At 35.5% G+C, this 16,188-nt stretch overlaps 1 protein-coding gene across 13 annotated transcripts in view; it reads left to right on the plus strand.

The window, feature by feature from the left end:
* The first annotated feature begins 8,918 nt into the window (after window positions 1-8,918).
* The window catches only part of foxp1b (forkhead box P1b), a 189,399-nt gene continuing 182,129 nt past the window's right edge, over window positions 8,919-16,188 (plus strand). For 7 of the 13 annotated variants that reach the window (XR_013192963.1, XM_077198089.1, XM_077198081.1 and 4 more), the window contains exon 1: window positions 8,919-9,240. The gene's annotated coding sequence lies outside the window, so the exon portion shown is untranslated. The remainder of the gene's footprint in view (window positions 9,241-16,188) is intronic. The other 6 variants (XM_077198082.1, XM_077198085.1, XM_077198084.1 and 3 more) reach the window with 3 other exon arrangements.

Genomic DNA, 16,188 nt, shown 5'->3' on the forward strand with positions numbered 1-16,188 from the left:
CTCGAAATATTCTGCAGAAGAGAGAAATGAATCTCAGTTTCACTGTTCCACAGCATGTGATTGGCTGTTCTCTACTGATGTCACACCTATAAACTCCTAAACTCAGCTTCAAAGACTGAGCTGACAGAAAAAGTTGATGATCAGCGTTATGGTACCAACGAAGCTTGATTGGATTGGTTTGGTTTGGTTTTTGTCAACTCGAAACTAATCCTAACCCTGAGTTTGTTCAACTACTATCATGGTACAGGGCCCAGTGACAAACAATGACACTCAAAACTGTCCTGTTGCCATTGTTGGGCAAGCTAATTCACTACACTGAAGCTACTACCTGGGAAATGTAGCAAGCTAAGCTACATGAATATGGCAAAAGTAATTTACAACATCTAAGCTATTTTTTAAATATTCATTTTTATATTGAACCAACTTAATTCCAAATCAATGCTATCTCTGTGATCAATAAAACTGTCAGTCAAACAGATAGGCAGGCATCATTTGTCAGTTCAATTGTTCATTCAACACCTGTTCCAAACCAATTTGGCAACAAAAAACAAAACCATACCTTTATAAAACCATATAACTTTATAAAACTACAACAAAACCAGGTATCGTGAGTGTATGCATCTTTCCATTAAGTACATTTCTCACGTGTCAGCCCAAGGATCGAGATTGGTAGTGATGTCACCATCCGGAGCAGAAGGTGGTAGTAATGCACCAAAAAGCTGGCTTTGGGCCCAATGAAATCCGTTTTATTTATTTTTTGGACTCCCATTTTAATGGTTAAATTCAATTTTAGTAATCAAACAGCTAATTAATTGAAATCATGAAACTTATACAATTTAACAATAATTTATTAAAATGACATTTTGGGGCACTATGAATTTTCTTTTTTTTTTTACACCAAGTTCTGTTTTATTTTTTTATTTTTCTTGATTGCTGTAAGGATCCACTGGAGGGAAGTTGTCGAGAGAACCCAGGTGTATTTTATTTCAAAGAAGATCAAACATGAAACAAATACTTGACAAAGACTCTTGGATGTGACGTGAACAGTCTCTTGTGCGGCAGGCACGACGTGAACAGTCTCTTGTGTGGCAGGCACGACGTGAACAGTCTCTTGTGTGGCAGGCACGACGTGAACAGTCTCTTGTGTGGCAGGCACGACGTGAACAGTCTCTTGTGTGGCAGGCACAATGTGAACAGTCTCTTGTGCGGCAGGCACGACCAGTGATGGGAATAACGGCGTTATAAATAAATGGCGTTACTAACGGCGTTATCTTTTTCAGTAACGAGTAATAAAACGAATTACTGTTTCCCCCGTTACAACGCAGTTACCGTTACTGACAAAATAATGTGGCGTTACTATAATTGATCTCACTGAAGCAGTTTTCATCCGAGTAGGCTCTCTCTCCGCCATAGGACCTGCAAAGTTGTTTTTCTTGTGTGTGTGTGTGTGTGTGTGTGTGTGTGTGTGTGTGTGTGTGTGTGTGTGTGTGTGTGTGTGTGTGTGTGTGTGTGTTTATGAGGCGAGAGAGACCGAGTGTGTCCGAGAGCGCGCTCAACAGTTGCGCAAGAGAGACAGAGGGTGTCCGAGCATTATATAGTTTGTTTATAAATAGATGACAAATTTCAGCATTAGAATAATCTCTATAGCCTATTGGTATCATCTGTAACGTTTTAATTAATTTACATGGTTATAAAAGTAAAATCTAAAAAATAACCTGCAGGGAACGTTCTGGGAATGTTATAAAAATAAAACCTAAAAATAACAGGGAACGTTCTGGGAACGTTCTCTTTAGGTTATAAAATAAAACCCGAAAATAACCTGCAGGGAACATTCCCAGAAAACATCTTTGTTTGACAGTTGTAAACACGTGCGGCAAACATGCCTAGAATTTGGCTTAAATAACCTCTGATGATGACATTCTCTGTAGGTTATAAAAATAAACCCCCAAAATATTATATTTTATTATTATTATAATTTTTTTGGTAAATTGTTCAGTATTATATCGAGAGAGCACTTCTTGTTAAACGGTTTGCTTTTGTGAGGAAGAAAATACTTAGGCTATACAGTATGTCTACTAGTTGTGAAGTTGTGTAACAGTTTTAGCATTTTAATATGCACTACAAAGAGTATGTATATTTTTTATTATTATTTATTCATTTCGGTACATTTGTTAAGTAGCATAATTTATTTTTAAACTTATTTGTTGGCCAGTTGTGGTCTGTGCGATATTAAGTAACCATCTATGTTTTATTGTTCTACTATAATGATAATATTTAGAACAATATATTGAATTTAATAGGTGTCTCTCACATTGTCCCACAGCAACATTTAAATAGTATAGATTAGTGTTCAATCTTTTATAATAATAATTTATTCTATTAAGTGTCCATTTCATTCATTTACATATTTAATACTGGGGGCATCCAAGTTATTTGACATAGGCCTATTTGAACATTTTTTAAAAAAGTAACACAATAGTTACTTTCTTCTTACTTTCTTACTTTTATAAGGATGCAACTCAGTTACTAACTCAGTTACTATTTGTGAGAAGTAACTAGTAACTATAACTAATTACGTTTTTAATTAACATGCCCAACACTGGGCACGACGTGACGAGTCTCTTGTGCGGCAGGCACGACGTGAACAGTCTCTTGTGTGGCAGGCATGATGCGAACAGTCTCTTGTGTGGCAGGCACGCCGCGAACAGCAGAACGTGAACAGTCTCTTGTGCGGCAGGCACGGCGTGAACAGTATCCTGTGCGGCAGGCACGACGTGAACAGTATCTTGTGTGGCAGGCACGACGTGAACAGTCTCTTGTGCGGCAGGCACGATGTGAACAATCTCTTGTGTGGCAGGCACGACGTGAACATTCTCTTGTGCGGCAGGCACGACGCGAACAGCACAATCGTGAACAGTCTCTTGTGCGGCAGGCACGACGTGAACAGTTTCTTGTGCGGTGGCCATGATGTGATGCGCAGGCTCGGCAGGACTGACGTGAAGTGCAGGCTCGGCAGGACTGACGTGAAGTGAAGCTCGGCAGGACTGACGTGAAGCAGCTCAGGCTGGGCAGGACTGACGTGAAGCTCAGGCTCGGCAGGACTGACGAGAAGATCAGGCTGACGTGAAGATCAGGCTGAACAGGCATGACGTGAAGAGACTCAGACTTGGTAGGCATGATGTGAAGAGACTCTGGCTTGACAGGCATGACTTGAAGAGGCTCTGGCTTGGTAGGCATGATGTGAAAAGACTCAGAATGGGCAGGCATGACGTGAACAGACCCAGGATGAGAGGATACTGTGGGTTTGCTGTGTTCCTCATCCGCAAAACCCACAGTAAAAGTTGAGCCACTTAACAAAAAGGGCATAGCCAATATATTCCTCTATGGAAAAATGAATTTTCCCCCCAGGCAGTTCATAGCGCACGGGTTCGTCAATTCAAACCTAAAAATGTCTTTTAAAGCCACGTCATTAAAATCTACCTGGTAGCATAGTTCACAAAATTCCTCCACATATGTTTCCAGGGGACGATTCCCTTGGCGTAGATTTAGGAGGGTAACCGTGGGGTTCATGGTGGGCAAGTATTCTGTAAGATCCACTGGAGGCAAGTTGTCGAGGGAACCCAAGTGCAGTTTATTTCAAAGAAGATTAAACATGTAACAAAAACATGGCGTGGCATGAAAAAATCAAAATCAAGACATGAACATGAACGTAGACTTACAAACAGTAGACAACAGGAAACAATACTTGACAAAGACACATGGCAAACATGAGGGCTTAAATACACAGACTAATGACAAGACAAGGGACACCTGTGAACAATGAACAGACGATTAACCAATGACAAGACACATGGCAGGATCACATGACAAACAGGGAATCACATGACAGACATGGAACATGACATGAACAAACCAAAAAGTGACGGAAACAGGACTAAATCGTGACAATTGCATTTTAATGGTTTAATTAAATTGTAATAACCAATTATTTAAAATTTATTTTGACGGGTTGCCATGTAGACCTTTGAATCTGTGTGTTTTTATGATGACGATAGTTTTTGTGTTTGTGTTAAATAGATTAAACAGCGCGTCTGTGCCATTCATTCACAGACACATACGCAGAGCATGCATGATTCCTATTTAAATAGTCTTTATGCGGTTTAATATCCACAGACACTAGTCTATATCGCGATTTTATTTAAGTTTAGTGACCTACTTTTCATCCAAGGTCTGACAAATTCCGTGAAATTCCACGTTACAGTAGGTAAATTCTGTTTTTATGCCTGGATTCTGCAATTCCGTCCGTGTTTTCCACATCGCGGGAATGAATTCATATGGCCCTATGGTTCCCAATGCCAACCACCATAAAACACAAAGAATATTTTAGCTTGAGCTTTAGAGATGCTAGGGGAAATGTAGCTTGTGTGGACACTACCGCACTAGATCAAAAAAAGAGCTTCGCTACTGAAAAGTTATTTGATTCAGAAAACAGCGACGCTACCCCCCACGCTACTGAGAAATGTAGTTAAACTAGTAGCTACTGTCCAACACTGCGTGTTACTATAACATTACAACAACAGTCAACAGCATATATTGGTTCTGTGAAACATAGCAAAACCAATGTTACTCATGAATGGAGCAGAAACATTTTCAGGATTTCCCCCTTCGGTCTCTCCAGCGCTCGAAAGCTTGGAAACCCAAAGCTCTTGCCTGATCATAACCCTTTTTTCCAGTGATAGTCCTCTGAACTTTTCTTTTTTGTAATATCTCTCAGCCATCTGTCTTTCTACAATCTCCCTCTTGCTCACTCTCTCTTTTCCCTCATCATGTGTGGACACGCCCCCTGCTGCTGATTGGCTACAGGTGTGTTGTGGTGCTCCTGTGATCCACTTTCAACAGTGTTTCTCAGAAATCACTTACTCTGCACCGTAATCCTTTAAAATTGTTTAAATAGTAAAGAAGTTCATTTTGAAATTATTATTAATATACTTTAACAGACAGTATTGAAGTCTTTGAGACTCCAAAGATAAAGGTGAAAAGTGAAGTCAGTCTCAGCAGAAGATTGGGATCAATGAATAAATGAAAGGATTCAGTCACAAATGATAGGCTATGTGTATGTGAACATATTTACGAAAACAACAACAACAGAGACAGATATAAACTTTTTCATGTGGTTATGTTTTCCTTCACTGTTGTCATCACAGGTTTTATTTATTTATTTATTTATTTGATTTTGGCTCCACCTTGTGGTCTTTGTCGGAATGAATGTGACATATTTGGGCAGTTCATCTAAATAAATAATTAAATAAATAACTGCTTACAGTATAAAAAACATTTCTCCTTATATATACATTTTGACCTAAAATGTTGTTTGTTGTTGGTACAATACAACTGTTTTCTGTGTAATGTTAAATGATAATTGTCGTTCATTATTCCGTTCAATGTCAATATGATTGAGTTAAATACTTTCAATTAGATTTTAGGTGTATTTTTGATTATATTCGTGGTTTTCATTGCCATTAACTTACTTTAGCATGCTAACAGGAATTCTCTTTTATGCTCTGCATTCTTATTAAGTATAGATCATAATAATAATAGTAAAGTCATCTTATTGTTCAAAGGTCAGTAGTGAAAATATGTAAAATTGTCCTACCTGTGTCATGTCAGAAGGAGATAAAGGGCTCTTTGTTTTTTTCTACAATAGGCAAATATCAGCTATTGTTCCTTTGTGTCTCGGGGACGGATAACGCTTATGAGCCTTAAGAAGAACAGAGTCCTCTCGTTTCATTTGCTTAATTACCTAATTAACACAACTCTAATTACTCCCGTTTTGAGCATGAGTGCATATTGAGAAGATGTTACATAACGTAATCCTCAATTAATTTGTTTTAGAGTGCCAATTTATTACAACAAGACCTAATCCACAAGGGCATCAGTCATGCCAAATCTACATGATGTCAATACGATCCAAACAAAATAGGCCTTCTTTTATTTTCGTTTTGGGAAACATGCAACATGTAAGTCTTGAGAAAACGGCCTGGATTTTTCTGGAAACATCTGGAATATGTATTAAAGTTGTGTTTTATTATAGTGGTGACCTTTTTAACCTTAATGGGGAATGTTATTTACTATATACTACTATATAACATGTTAGAGAAATTCACATAGACACATTCTCTATAAATAATTTCAAAGGCAGATGATAAAGGTGTACAAATACAATATAATCTGTGTTATTTTATAGTGTTGTGTCATCCGTAAGTCCATTAAAAAATTTTTTTTTAAATTAAAAAAAGTCCATGCATTCATGACTGTAAGTTGATGAAATTAAATAACTCTTTATACAAAAGCAACAGATACCTACAAAACGCTGATGCATTTAAAATAAAAAATCGATTTGACCCAAATAATTTGGATAATCATTAAAAAGGTGAAAAGATAGGCTTAGATGTATTTCCTGTCTCATGTGCATACTGGTTTGAAACATATTTTTAAATATATTCTAATATAATCAATCTGATATGTTGGTTTGCTGCTCAAGAAACATTCATTAAAAAGTGTTATTAGAAATAAAACATTGATGGTAATAATAAATGTTTCTTGAGCATCAAATCAGCATATTCGAATGATGCTGAAAATTCAGCTTTATCCTCACAGGAATAAATTACCTTTTTAAAGTATATTAAAGTAAAAAACTGTTCTTCTAATGTAATAATAGTTCATAATATTACTGTTTTTACTGTATTTTTTATTAAATAAATGCAGCCTTGGTGAGCGTAAGAGACTTCTTTCAAAAGCATCTTTTTTTTAATGTTTTCAAACTTTTGACAGGTACTGTATCTGTATCTTTTAATGTTTTTTTTTGTATATCAGAAGATGTCTGTCTCTTTCTTGAAAGTATTCTTTGTTACTAACAGTGGACACAAAGTAGAAAAATAAGTCAAAATGGAGTATTTCTCCATGAAGGGTGTGTCTGTGATGGATGTATCCGTCTCATGCCTGCAGGCGTGTAGTTTTTCTGGATAAGAATATAGGCCAGTGACGCCCCTTGACATTAGATTTCATACCGTTAGTAATATGTCCTGGGACAAAGCATTGTAATGCATCTCCTTGTGCTCTGTAAATGTCAAAACAGTGTTTATGAGGTACATTGGATTTTTGGAGAATTCTTCAGATGACAAGTCAATGTTATTCCAACAATCAATTTAATAAAATAGAAACAATGGTAGCTCTGGGATGCATGTTTTGCTGCAGGGTTATTACCGTTAACTATATATATATATATATATATATATATATATAACATTCCTGTTAATTGAAACAAAGCTGAAATAAAATAAAATATAATATAAATATTATTTGAAAAACTTAAACTAAATGAAAATTAGAAATGTTTCCTTATTGGCAATAAACTGAAGTAAGTTTAAGTTGAAGTTGAAGCACTAAAATTATTAACTGAAATCAAAACTAAAACTGAGATGAATAAATAACGCTACAGTAAATAGCAATGTTATGAAATTAATAGAATGACAAAACCACATAGCGAAATTACTAAAAATGTAATTAAAATTAACAGGAAAACTCAAAATATAAAACTAAAAGCTAATTCAAAATATTAATAAAACTATAATAAAAATAAAATTGCCATATTCTAATTGGCTTGTCAAGGGATTGAAGTCTTTTTTCATTGGTTTGAAGTGCTGGGGAGACAATCACAGTAAATATCAGAATTTAAGGGGGGAAAAAAGCCCCAGATTACTTATAATTCACCGGATCAATTATTTTATGATATAGCCTACATTAAACTTTTGACTGAAATAATTTGAACTCACTTTCCACTGTTAATTAACTGAAATTAACTGTTATTACTTTCACTACAACTATTAATATTCTCTTTATCTCTAGCAACCAATACTTCCCTACGCATTTATTTTATGACAAAACTATAAATTTAGCTCCAAGTGTCTGCAGGAAAAACCCTATTCCAGAGGGTGGCGCTCTATATCCGTGAAACACATCAACTTGGGCCCATAAAGCAACATTAAGTTTCTTTCAAAAAATTACTGTGCATTTCAGTCCTTGATCAAGGACAGTCAGATCTCTCCCTTATTCCAAGATCTTAGATTAATACTGCTCACACTGAATGCTAACCAGCCTACAGAACTGACCAAATGATAATAGGCTACTTTTTCCTATTTTTTTAAACATTTTTTTAACGAGTTATCTAATTATATAAGTTTATATAAGGTTTACTTCACACCTACAATAACTGTTCCCTGCTCACTTTTGGGATTCCTCTTGAAATGTATTTGTGGGTAGCTGATATGAAATACTTTTGGGTATAAGAATTTCATATCAGCTACATATATATAATCTTTGTATAGGCCTATATGTTTGAGTTGCAGTTATACATGTATTATACCCTTATACATATCATTAATATAAAATATTTTGTGCTACCTTTATTAATTAGTTCCAGGAGACTTAAATGAATATTGTACTATAGTAGGCTATAATATTATGTGAATTGTGAATTTAGTTACGCCTAAATCTGGTTATAACCACTGTGTAGTTAATAGATTATAGTATGCTGCTATTTAGACTATTAAATCCCCACATTCTCTGCACTTCCCTTCTTATGGGTTGTCCTTAGCCTGAACTTTCACCCCCCACCTTGTCTTGCTTCACTGGACAATTTAGAGGAAAAGACGACAGAAATTCTGTATTTACATCAGTTGAAATTACCAAACTAGCAAGCAAAATTTTTTAGAATTATGCCAACCGTGAAATAAGGTAATCCCGTTTTCTATGTAACTTACGTAGCAAGCATATCTCTGACTTTTTGACACACTTTTGTTTTGCAGCGCAAAGATCTGCAATGAATGTTGTTTACAGCAGGTGGATGTGGATATGACGTCACGGGCGTAGAACATCAAAAAATAACAACATCCAAATCCGCGATTCTCTCTCTTTTCTGTGTGTGCAAAGGCGCAATAAACTGTAATAACATACGAAGCAGCTCCGTGTAGAAAGGCGGCGTGAAACGGGCTCGAAACTGCTGCGTTGCTCCCAGTCCAGTGTTTGCAGTTGAAGTTAGTACCGCTGGCGGAGTGATATATTTGTTGGTTATTTACAGTGCGTTTTATAGCACGCGCTCATGGTATATACAAGATCGCGTGAAGAGTTGAATTTGTAATCGTGCACAAATTTCCGTGTCTATCTCGTCCCTGTCAAACCCCGGTAAGTTCATTCACCTCCTGTATTCTGCAACATTTTAGGGCACAATATGGACACAGTTTGTCTTTGTTATCTAATTGTTGCCTTATTGTTTTTAAGCAATATTGGCGTAATGAGCAAATTAACAAACAACATTATTGTTCGCGTGCATAACGTTAATAACTGCTCGATGCATTTTAATTGTAGTCTTTAAGTACTTTTTCAGAAGTTAGCTCTTTAGCTAGCAAGTTACGGCTGTTCGTTTTTTGTTTTGTTTGTGTAAACAACATATCGTTATACATGTGTGACAGCTCTGGTGTGATGTGATGCGTAAAGACAAAGTACGTTATTGAAATCGCGATTCGTTGCTATCGATGGCGTAAAAGTTTGCGAGCCGAGATTTCTTTCGGTGTTCAGTGTATTATAGGGGTCTTTTCCCCACGTGTTCCCTCAACCACAAACACTTCTACTGGTGCATCTCTTCGTTTGGAGTTAAATATAACATTAACAGTGCAAACGAAATCTGTTGAGAATATCGCGACAGTTTCCCTCGTGCATTAAAAAAAAGTTCAGTGCAGTTCTTATCATCCGGTTAGGTTATGGAGTTGAGAGCTGAAGCGTTCAGAATTAAGTGTTCAGCAAGAGCAGGCTGTGTTTCAAAACCTAGTGAGTTGCCTAGTTAGACAGCATTTTGAGGATCATATGGGTTATGAACGTTAGAATAAACGCTGTCTTGTCTCAGGGTTTGAAATGGAGACACAGCCGAAGTACAGCTCGAGTAAAATTGCTTTTCAACATCACTGTTGTAACAAGTGTCAGAGATAAATGTGCCTTAGCTCGTACTTTCTGAATGTGAACCACACAACCGGTGGATAAATATCCTACATTTAGGCTACTTAATAAAAGTCTATCAAATGTTTGAAAAAGTGGAGGAAATAAACTTTTAAATTGTATGTAGCTTTCTTGTACAACACAATAAAAGAAGCTCTTTTCGTTTAGTAAAATGTCAGTTTTAAATGTTATTTATAATAAGCCTGAAACATTCTACACATTACTATATTTGGTCCCACAATCGTTTTTTATTACTAAATATATATTTTAAATATTATTTTCTGTTGTTCAAACATTCACAAATTAAATAAACAGAACATTTGTACATACTCATAGCCTACTCACAATTATTTTTACATATTTTAGAATGTTTTATTTTATAGTATTTATCTGTTTGCATACATATTCAATGGATCCAGATGTTAATCAGTAAGTGCAGATTTTTATTTTGAAAGTGGAAAGGAATAAGAAATGTTGCTTTTTGCATTTGTTTGTGTATGTATATTATTGTTAATATAATTTAAGGGCATAAACTGAAATGACTAATCATTAATTGTATTATTTACCATTACCATTTCCCCCCCCCTCATTGATTCTCATAAATGTAACTTTTACACAACTTTTCAAATCACACTTGTAAATGGGAAAGCAGCAGCTTTAGCACCCAGCGTTGGTAAGGCTCAGTTCTTTGGATTAGTCATTGTCTGAGGGAAGGAGAAGACAAAAAAGATTTTTTTTTTTTTTGTAGGAGAAGGAAAGTAAACAGCCTCCAACAAGCGAACCTTGACAACCCAGATTAAGGAAAACATTGGAGATCAAACAGTGCTGCTGCTGGGCCGTTGTCATGAGCTGCCTGAGAGAGAGAGAGAGAGAGAGAGAGAGAGAGAGAGAGAGAGAGAGAGAGAGAGAGAGAGAGAGAGAGACTGTTTGAACAGGCACTGGAGTTTGTGCTCACTTATGCAGAAATGGACCTCTGCAAACGTAGACTGACCCAGGATTAAAAGCACTAGCTGAACTTTTCTATACAACTTTTCGGCCTTGATGCTCAACAGCAGGAGAGCCTGTTATTTCATCCGTTTTATGATGGGCGCGCACTACTGTACTCACCAAGTACCCGTAGTAAAAAAAGACAAATCTTATGCCTCCATGCTGTATTTTCCTTCCCCATATATACTTTTTCAGATTCCAAAAATAGACTTGGGCGTAATGTTACTCCGTCATGGTATTACAGGAAAAGCGTGCAAAATTTTAATTCCAAAGCTAGTGTTTTCAGATTTACTCGCAATCGTTCAGAAGATCATGATGAGTCAGATGTGTGTAGTGGTTACCGCACAGAAAGGTTATTAACATCTTCACTGAGGTAAAGTGCATTTAAATGAACTGTAATCTGAGAATCGTGGAGGTTAAAGACAGCTCACCGAATAATGCATGAAGTTGTGATGTCTGAATCATAACGTGGGATAGAGGTTGCTGCGTCCCGTGTCTTGCTGTGTGTTCGGGCAGCTGTTGTCTCTCTTTAGCGTGTGGCTTTCATGCTGGGTTGCCTGGCTAGAGAAGCCAGGCCGTTGGCCAGTCGCTGGACGGCTTAGGGTGAGGATGCAGCCAGGATCTTGTTTCTATGGCAACTCTGAACGCTGTCAACGTTCGGCAATACGTTTTTTTTTTTTTATAAGTTCATTATAGCTTGTTGTTGTTGCCACCTCAAAGTCCCACTGCGGAATCCAGGTACTTTATCATGTGTGTACTTGCAGGCAGTTGAAAAGTGGACTGGAAGTTGCCACTTTTTTTCTTTTTGGGTGAAAATGTGATGAACCTTTCTTTCTTTCTTTCTTTCTTTCTTTCTTTCTTTCTTTCTTTCTTTCTTTCTTTCTTTCTTTCTTTCTTTCTTTCTTTCTTTCTTTCTTTCTTTCTTTCTTTCTCACTATATACCAGTCAAAATGTTGAACACATTTATGTATTTAGCCTACTTGTTTACATTTAGAATAATAGTAAAATCATTAAAACTATAAATATCACTAATGGAAGTATTGGATTGTAAGTGACACATTATTATTTTTTTAATTGTATAAGAGTCATCAAAATTGCCACCCGTGTCTAGATTTCAACTGAGGTGCCATCTGGGATGCTTTTTAAATGGTATTAAATGATTTCTATTTATCCTGGACATTTGACAGCTGCTTTTTCTTCAATAGTCATACCAACTAATGCAATTATTTTCATATTTAGCATCATTTCACATTTATCTGCCAAAGTATATAAAAAAAAAAAATGAAAGCATGAGCCTTTAGATCAAATATTTTTAAGATGATGAATGAACCTTAATGATTTATTTAACTTTATGATGTGAAACTTAATTCATTCACTTCTGTCCAAATGCATGACTAGTAGTGTATTTATATTCAAAATGTACTAAAATCGAATGAAAAGAGTTTGAATCCATGCAAAAATGGTTTAGTGATCAATGTATAGTAAAGAGAAGGTCACTGATTTGTTAACATAGAAATTGTTGACTTCTAGCTATAGTCATCTTGTATGTCCTTTTATTGGATTGTAAATCCAAATGGATCGGATTAGAGGCTGGATTAAATGTTGAAATGGTGTGATACTCACAAGTCGCTTTATGCCAGCTGTGAAGTTGACAGCTGAGCTAGGATCAGCTCGTTGGATCAGTTTCTCACTGATCTAGCCCCGAAGAGCTGAAGAGCAGCAGCCAATGCCTGAATTTCTGAATCCTTAAGCAATATAGATGCTGCTCTTTCCAGTAATTCAAATCATTGCATTTGTTGACATTTATGTCATGCATAATGTGCATGAATTCTTTCCAGCATTTTTTCTTTGCAAAAATTGGCTTTGATATTGATAGAGTTCAGAAAGAAATAGCCGGAAAAGGTACAGCACGCGAGAACTGCATACAGAGGTTTTCATTTCTTGTGTGAATATTTAAATATATATTTTTATTTTTTATTTTTTATCTGCTGTAATGCAATAGTTCTGCTCAACTGGTTTACCCAGTAGTTCATAATCAGATTTTTACAAATAAAAATGAATTAATTACATACATTTTATTTATTTTAGGTTTAATATATTTTTATTATTTTTATATCTAAACATTTTTTTTTTTAAATAAAATGAGTTAGGGCTGGGCGATATGACCCAAATCTTATATCACGATATGAGTAATTTTATTTTATGATAATGATTTATGACAATATAGTTATTTTTGCTTCAAAATCATATCGAAAGTTGATATTTCATAAATCTCATCACCAATCACAAAAAATGAATACTAGCTAACATGAAAGCTCATTGGAAATTAAATAAACTGTGATAAAATAGGATAAAAAAACCTACTATAGAACAAAGATACAAATGAAGTAGACCTACCTGAAAAACTGCTAGCACTAAACGGTAGGTCTATAAAAATAATACATAAAATGTGGAAAGTAATCAAATGTACAAAAAACACTACATAGTCTTCACTGTGTAAATTAAATATACATTTATTCTTATTGAAGTTACAAAAGTGTTTCAGTCAGGAGCAATGAATTTGTTTGATTAACATCAATGGCACAGACTGCAGCAGATATATTAGGTTGCTGTCACTTTAAGACCGGATGCACTGATCTAATATACTGATACACATTAGGGTGACCACCTGGTTATTGCTCTGTTGCTGGACAGTAGATGTGATTTTGTGCAATTTTTGGGAAATGTGTGTGAGATAAATTTACTACTATTATACTATGTAAATATTGATTTTCATTAGTTGGAAAGACTATTTGGGATCATATTGGATGATAATGTTCTAAATCGTCTATAAGCTTTGTTAATTGTGACCGGTTCTGTGACTGGCACTCAATTTGCCCAGGTTCAATTGATACTACTAAATACAGTAGCCAACATTTGAAGTGAATCAAAAAAGTTCATCAAAGTTGTCCCAAGACAAGAATGGGTATTGTTCATGTTTAACTTTAATGAAAGGTTTTGATCCACTTCAAATGTTGACTATAATGAACTGAATTACAGCGACTTGTTTATTTTCCTTTATTAGACTATGCAAACAATAAATCAGCAGAAATATACATTGATGTCTCATTAGTGGCTTTTTCTATGGCCCGCTATATGTATAATAACTAAATACATAATAACATAAAACGTATAATAATATAAAAACAGATTCAAATAATACGTTTTCATGGCGGTGCAACACGTTAACATCACGTGAGCTTAACCGCGATAGAGACGATAGTCCAAAATCTCTACTGGTTGACAAATATCTTTTTTCCAGATAATTTTCAACCCATTTTATCTGATATTATCAAAACTCAATTTTGATAAAACTGTATAAGCTTGAAAACATCATCTTGGCGACATATATAATTAGCAGATTTCACAACAGCAATGTTTTTTTTTTACATTGCAGAAATTAAAATGTGTTCGTTTATAATGCATAAAAACACATGCACATGATCAAAAGATGTAAGACATTCACATACAGAAACTCTGAGCCATATGCTTTAATATACCTCAGCTGGCTATGGAGACCTTCACACCAGTTTTCACACAGAGTTCAGAATTTACACATCATAACCTCTATTGCACTTCTGAAATCAGAGCAGTGTTGCTGCTGCAGTAAATAACATAAATGTATACGATAAATCTAAATCTCACTGCTTGCCTTATCATGACACGTTCAAAACTTTTTCACATTGTTGGCTCTTGACTTTTGTATGATCTCAGATCCATACATCAGGGCCAGTAGTTCAGATTTGCTCCAAAGCAAATATGATGAATGGATATTATTTTAGACTGCATGGTAGAAAATATATTTAGACGTATTTGTTTTGATATATCATGAATATGTATTGTTTTATTTTAATAATAATAATAATAATAATACTATTTATGTATTATTATTATTATTATATTTTTTTTACATGAAGACTTTACCACTTGTCAAGCCATCAGAGTAACAAGTTCTGAAAATGATTTACAATGCTTAAAGAATACTTTCAAAACAGAGGAGAAACATATTTGGAAAAGCATAGAGTAGATGCTGATATTGTTGACTGGTAATTAATGTGCGTTTTGTCTCAGCCTGTGAGACGTTTTGTCTCTGCTTACGTGTTTGTTAAAGGGACATCGTTTAAGTGCCCTCCAAGGGAATCGAGTTTTTCCTCCCTCTCAATAGCAGCATGCTCTCAATTAGAGTATGTTTAATCAGGAAACCGGCTCGAGTACTAATTACCTTATCATAGCATGCATGTTAATTAGTTTTGTGAGAAGGTTTCTTTTTTTCCAATTGAATGTTCAAATGAATTCAAAGGAGAAAAAAAATTGATGAAACTTTTCTTTGATCTTCTGTTTACAACTATATGTATGTATGTGTGTTTATACCAAAATGTGGCCTATTTGCTGGTTTGAACTTCGAAGCAATTCTGGTGGTCTTAATTGACGTGTTGCTTGTTTATTTGATATGTAAGGTCTCATCTGATGGATCATTATGAAAGCATGGTAATTATCTTAAACGCTCAACTCAAGAGCAAACCTGCCTCATTCACATGAAAGCGCTCACGTACGGCCTTTTTTGCTTGCCGCTTTGAAAAACCGACTGAAAGTGAATCATTTTGAGTCATTGTAACCTCACTTCAAGAAGCTGCTTGAAAGATGCTCCTCGCAGCTCTTGGATGGAGCCCAATCTGTGCTTGACGTGCTCTAAAGGCTAGAAGACACACTGACTCGCTGTTATATCCACGAGTTGCCATACATGTGGTTTTGCTCTTTGTGCACCAGATTACCCAGGCAAATTGAAATGTTTACTGAAGTGCTATGACAACATTTATTTCAGGTCCAGAAAGTTCCTGACAAAAATCTGTAGTTTGTCAAACAGGTGGTGATATCCAAACCCTAAAGAAAAAATCAAACTCTGTAACAATGAACCACCATTTTTTGGTTCTTTGTTTTTCTAGTGCAGAGCGAAGTGTTGAGAAAGATGCCTGAGAAATGTACTTGGGGATTACTGGATATTTCTCTAAAAGCATTTTGATGTTATGAATGAGCATAATGTACGATCTTCTGAAGCGTGGATTGATCAATTGGCCAATGCCGAGTGAACTTCAAAGCTCGAAAATGAGAGAATCA

Source organism: Siphateles boraxobius, unplaced genomic scaffold (genome assembly GCF_051911475.1).
Source record: "Siphateles boraxobius isolate OS27281-9 unplaced genomic scaffold, OSU_SipBor_1 41, whole genome shotgun sequence".
NCBI lineage: Eukaryota > Metazoa > Chordata > Actinopteri > Cypriniformes > Leuciscidae > Siphateles > Siphateles boraxobius.